Raw genomic sequence first — 5447 nt, 5'->3', positions numbered from 1 at the left:
TGCTCTGAGTCCTCTGTCAAAAGAAACATCACATTTCTTTCCTTCTATTGTGTACTCATGGGCTTCTGTATCACACTAACTGTTTTCAGCTTAAACCTCCAGGGCTTGGGCTTGAGCATGCTCAGTTTGCTCCTCTCTCCCTCTCCCAATCCCTTTTCCCACCTCCTTCCTTCCTTCCCTTCTGTAATCTGAGCCTAGAGTTATAAGTGAGCAAGGAGAGACGCAGGAAGTGATGTCACACCAAGGTAATATGGCAGCTGCTATCCTAAACAGAGACAGTGTCTAGAGCGGATTACTCAGTTTGGTGAAGCATTCTGCAGAATAAATATATGTGTTATAGCTTGCACTATTATGGCTTTCCTTCTCCTTTAATGCTTATTCTAAAAGCACTTGTTTCTGGCAGCACTCAGCTCCTAGCACTGGATTAGAAATCTTCCCCTAAGTGTCAGGCACACATCATGGTCCAACACGTATGTTGCTTACGCATGTACGTCCGGTTGGTCTATTGCATCGGCCTTGACACGTCACATGCAGCACAGTGAGTTTCTCCATTCGATGCTCTCCTTCTCGCCCTGTCTCAACCTCAGGAGCTGTTCTTCATATTGGAGGTGTGTAGAACCTTGGCTCTGTTGTTGGCTGATAATGTGGATGATTGGGGCAATGGGGGGAAGCAGGGCTGGAACTAGGGATAGGCATATGTCCAGGGTGCATCTTTGGGGGGACGCCAGGCAAGTATCTCTTATCTATCTACCCCTAGTCCTGGCCCTCCAGTCTCGCTCATGATCCTGCCATCCACATGTTCCCCATCCTGCTCCCATTGCTCTCCACTGCTTGCTCATCTCTACTCCAACACCCATGGCCACCACATGCAGGGCGTGAAGCAAGGTGGCTGGCTGGCTGGGTTGCTTAAGGGGCCTGGTTGGGTGCAAGGGTGGAAGTATAGGTGCCTCCCCCCACTAACCCCTTATGAATACATTGCTGCCAAAGCCGGGCAGCTCTGTATTCATGGGTGGAACACAGGTCTCTGCGCTCTATTGTGGAGCAGAAATTCAGAGAAGTGCAGGGTGCACACTACAAAAAAAGGTAAATTTTGTCAGTTCACTGCACTTTGTCCCCGACCCATAATTGGTTAATTAGGACCCTTAGGAGGGTGATCCTCAACAGGGGGCTCCCAAGCAGCATGTTACTCTCCAACCCCTTGGATGTTGCTCCCAGTGGCCTTAAAGCAGGAGCTTATTTTTGAATTTCAGGCAAGTTTTGGTTGTATAAAAAACAGGTTTATGGCCAAACAGAGCCTCCTTTAGGCTGTCAGTCCACATAGGGGCTACCAAATAGCCACTCACAGCCCTTATTTTATACCCTAGGAACATTTTGGATGCTTGTGTTGCTCCCCAGCCCTGTCTTTACCACCAGCTATAGCCCACAAACGTACTAGACAAATGTTTACACATTTAGCATGTTTTGTATGTGTAATTTAGTTACATTAGACTTTTAAAATGGACCTGTCACCTAGACATAAAAATCTGTATAATAAAAGTCATTTTCAAATTAAACATGAAATTGAATTTCTATTTTTTCTTAAAGCATTCATAGCTGTTGTAAGCTCCTCAGCTGTCAATCAAATATGGTCTGCCCCTCCTCTATGCCTTAGGCAATTAGTTTCACTTTCAGTTCAGCACTTACTAGATGTCACTGCTCTCCCCACATTCCCCCGTTCTCTTCACCATTTAATTGTGTAACCAGGACATGGGGATGGACATCAGGTCCCCCATTCTGGTGCACAAACAAGATTCTGAGATGATACAAGACTTGTCTTAATAACAGTGTCCACAAAATGGCTCCTGCCTGCTTGTTATAATTATGAATTTCCAGACTGAAAGAAACAAGATTCAACTATTTTATATTGTGTGATTAAAGTTCATTTTGCGTGACTAATGTGATAAAATAGTATTTTGAATTTTTTTTTGTGGTGACAGGTCCCCTTTAATAGCCAACACAACAACCAGAAATTTAACGTTAAATTAGCTATTGAGAAGCATTAATAAGTGTATGTGTACAGTAATTGGGTGATTACTGCAGAAGTTACTCCAGTCAGTGCACCCCTAGTCATTGCTACAGAACTGGCATGACTGGGCACTTGTGCCAAGCAGAGGTCTAAGTAGAGAAGAGGTGGAAGAGAACTGCAGAGGAAGAAGACACATTGGCAAACAGGAAAATGTAGCTGTTGGGTAATGAAGCTTTTTACATTTAATAAGGAAACGTCACTTATTTCTAGTACTATATATACACACACATTAATTCCTATTGCCAGCTCCTTGTTTCCTCTGCATTAAATGTTAATGGATGAGAATCAATCAGTGGTCATAGGACACTGACTTAGCCTTGTGACCATTGAGCATGTCTCTCAGGGAATCACAGTGATTGGTTCCAGTTGTAAGCCAGGAATCTCAGCCTGTCTATGTTCAGTGCTTCGCCCATGCTTTATTTCTGTCCATAGCCAGTTGTCAAACCATTCTCCTCCACTTTGTAGGTCTAAGTTGTTAAATGTTCCTGGCTTAAATACAGGTATATTCTGGACGATCCTTAGTTTTCAATCTAAAGTGTTCTGTACTTGCTGCCTGCCCTGACCCCTGTCTGATTTTCTGGATGGTGCTTTCTGTTGCCTGCCCTGAAACTCACCTTCAGGTCTTTATCCACAGCTTTGACTGACCATGATGTCTCTTCTACTCTTCCATCTAGCACAGAGTGAAATTCTGTCTAGCATTCCCAAGTTTGTGATGGATCATCAGCTGCTCCAAATGTTGGTGCATTCTAATTATGCACCAACATATATACATGTCTATGCAACTCTACAGTAGGTCTCTTTTGTGGAGTGTAGATAGATCCAGTAGAGTGTAGATAGATCCAAAAAAACATACAAATATGACGTAAGGATATCTGGTATCAGATCTTCAAGAATGGACAAATTCCCAGTTCCATGAATAGACCCTCAAAGCAGTAAATGTGATAGGATTTATGATCATGCCTTCAGATTTATTGGGAAAAATGTGTAAACAAAGCACTTTGAAGATGGAGACATGACGCTCAAAAAAAGTGTTCTATAAGGCTGTTCAAACACTGTACCATTATACAAAGAAAATATTATTCTGCACTTTGTATATGTATAAAAGAAATATGGAAGACATGATCCAAGAAATCGGGAAATGTACAGCAAAGGGCTCTATAATATTGGGTGCCAGGCTGAGAATGACCAATACAACACCTGTGAGAAAGGCAAAATCTAGAAAGATACATGAGGTCTTCCCTTTTGACAACCTGTAAAATTTGAAATATCAGCGAGGGTAAGTGTCTAGAGAATGGTAAAATGGTCCAGAGAGTGTGGGATATATCTGTAGATATAAAGGGGAGAGCTGTAAAATAATAAAGACAATTGTTGTGAGCAGGGCAAGAATTAAGACTGGGCCCTTGAAGACTGTAATGTAACAGTATATAAACTATACATAAGATTTTTTAGCCGGCTCAAGGACTAGACCCTCATTGTAACACAACATTTCCTGTAGAACTTCTGACCTCCACATCTGAAACCACCTCTGTGGCACAACTAGGGTGGCCAACTTTTTTGTAAAAATACCAGCCTTCCTTTATTTCTGTCTTCCCCATTACTACATGGACCCAAAATACGAGATAAAGAACGTAATAAAGAGAGCTGTATAGAGGTGAAATATTTGCTGAATGGTGAGCAAGTTAGGAGACAAGAGCTTTCAAATGGGGGTCACTGACCCCATCAAATTGTCTCAGAATATCACTCTCTACATCATACTCACAGTTAATTTAAAGGTGAACACCCCCTTTAACTTTATGTGCTCTGCAATATCACAGATCTCATTTAGCTCATACTTTACTATTGAGTATTTCATGCTAAAAACAGTCGGGACATTCACAAAATTGTTTAAAAGAAACAGGAGCTGTGATTTTAATGCCCTACCTGGTGTTTGTTTTTGTAAGAATTAGAGCAATTAGCAAAGAATAAATATGTGTCTTTATATTTATAGATGTATTTTGTATATTGCACTGAGCTATAGATCAATGTGAACATGAATTCTAGAAAAACAACAAAAAAAAACTCCTGGGCCAAGTCAGTAGGTGGCAGGCAATGCATTAGTTTAACTGCTGAAAATAAAAGTGATTTGTTAGAAAGGAGTTCTGTTCTTTTAGGCTTTTAGGCTTTTGGAGTGGAATGGAGTTTACACTGCAATGATTGTTACTCGGATTCTTAGCACATATAAACATTTCTCATTAGATAAAAGAGGTTGTGAATTTGTATTTATAGTGACGTTGAGAAGTGTAAGGGTGGATAATATTATGTTGGTGTAGTCATAGTACCTTGTCTAACCACTAGATGGCAATATGGGGCAGGGAACCCCCTTTAGAAAGATCCGGTAGGAGGCGGTACCTAAGTGCAAGGCCAGATTTATTTATCCAAGGGTCTGTGCCTAGGGAAGCAACTTTTGTTGGTGGCCGTTGGATGCCATAATAGTAAATACATTTGTTTGAGAAGAGGGGGTTGTGAGGGGTACAGGCAGGGCCACCATTAGAAATCAACCCGCCCACACTAGCGCCCAAGTCCCACCCCAGATCCCGCCCACTCCACCCAAGCCCCACTCCATCCCACCCAAAGACCACACAGACATCAGTGCTAAAAAAGTAACCCCCCCACACACAAGTTAGAAAAAGCTATTGGTGGTTAGGGCCCCCTTATAAGTTAAAAAAATTGTTTTAAAAAAAAAACATTGGTGGCAGGGGCCTATAGAATATTAAAATAATACTTTGGTGGCCAGGGGATTAAAAAAAAAAAAAAACAACCCACATTGGTGTTCAGTAGAATTGAACTCGTGGCTTCAGGACTTCAACTTCGCCTCCTTTCATGACTTCGGGTATTTTCGCCACTTCAGAACTTCAATTTCAGCTGTTTTCGTGACTTCGGGTCTTTTCTCCTCTTCGGTACTTCGGCTATTTCGTGACTTCGGGTTTTTTCCCCTCTTCGGGAGTTCGACTTTGGCTGTTTTTGTGGCTTCGGGGTCCTTCGGCTGTTCCACATTTCGGCTGTTCGGGATGGCTGCAGGCTTCGGCGCTCTCAAGGGGGGCTGGCTCTTTTCAAAACTGCAGCACTGCCGGGCCCCCCTTCATACCCAGGCCCGGACACTTGTCCCCCCTGTCCCCCCTGATGGCGGCCCTGGGTACAGGGCCTACTGGGCTGTATGCAGGGTGTAACATGTGTGCATACCTCCCAACTGTTTTCGCGGGACAGTCCCGATTTTGACAGCTCAGCACGCAGTCCTGGATTGTTACTGAAATATCCCGACTTTCACTTTCATCTCCTGGACTGAACAGCCAGAAAAAGATACAACAACATTTCTAAAACCTAACTAGCTCATGGCCCAGAATAT

Source organism: Xenopus laevis, chromosome 5L (genome assembly GCF_017654675.1).
Source record: "Xenopus laevis strain J_2021 chromosome 5L, Xenopus_laevis_v10.1, whole genome shotgun sequence".
Classification (NCBI taxonomy): Eukaryota; Metazoa; Chordata; class Amphibia; order Anura; family Pipidae; genus Xenopus; species Xenopus laevis.
This window is presented reverse-complemented; position numbering follows the sequence as displayed.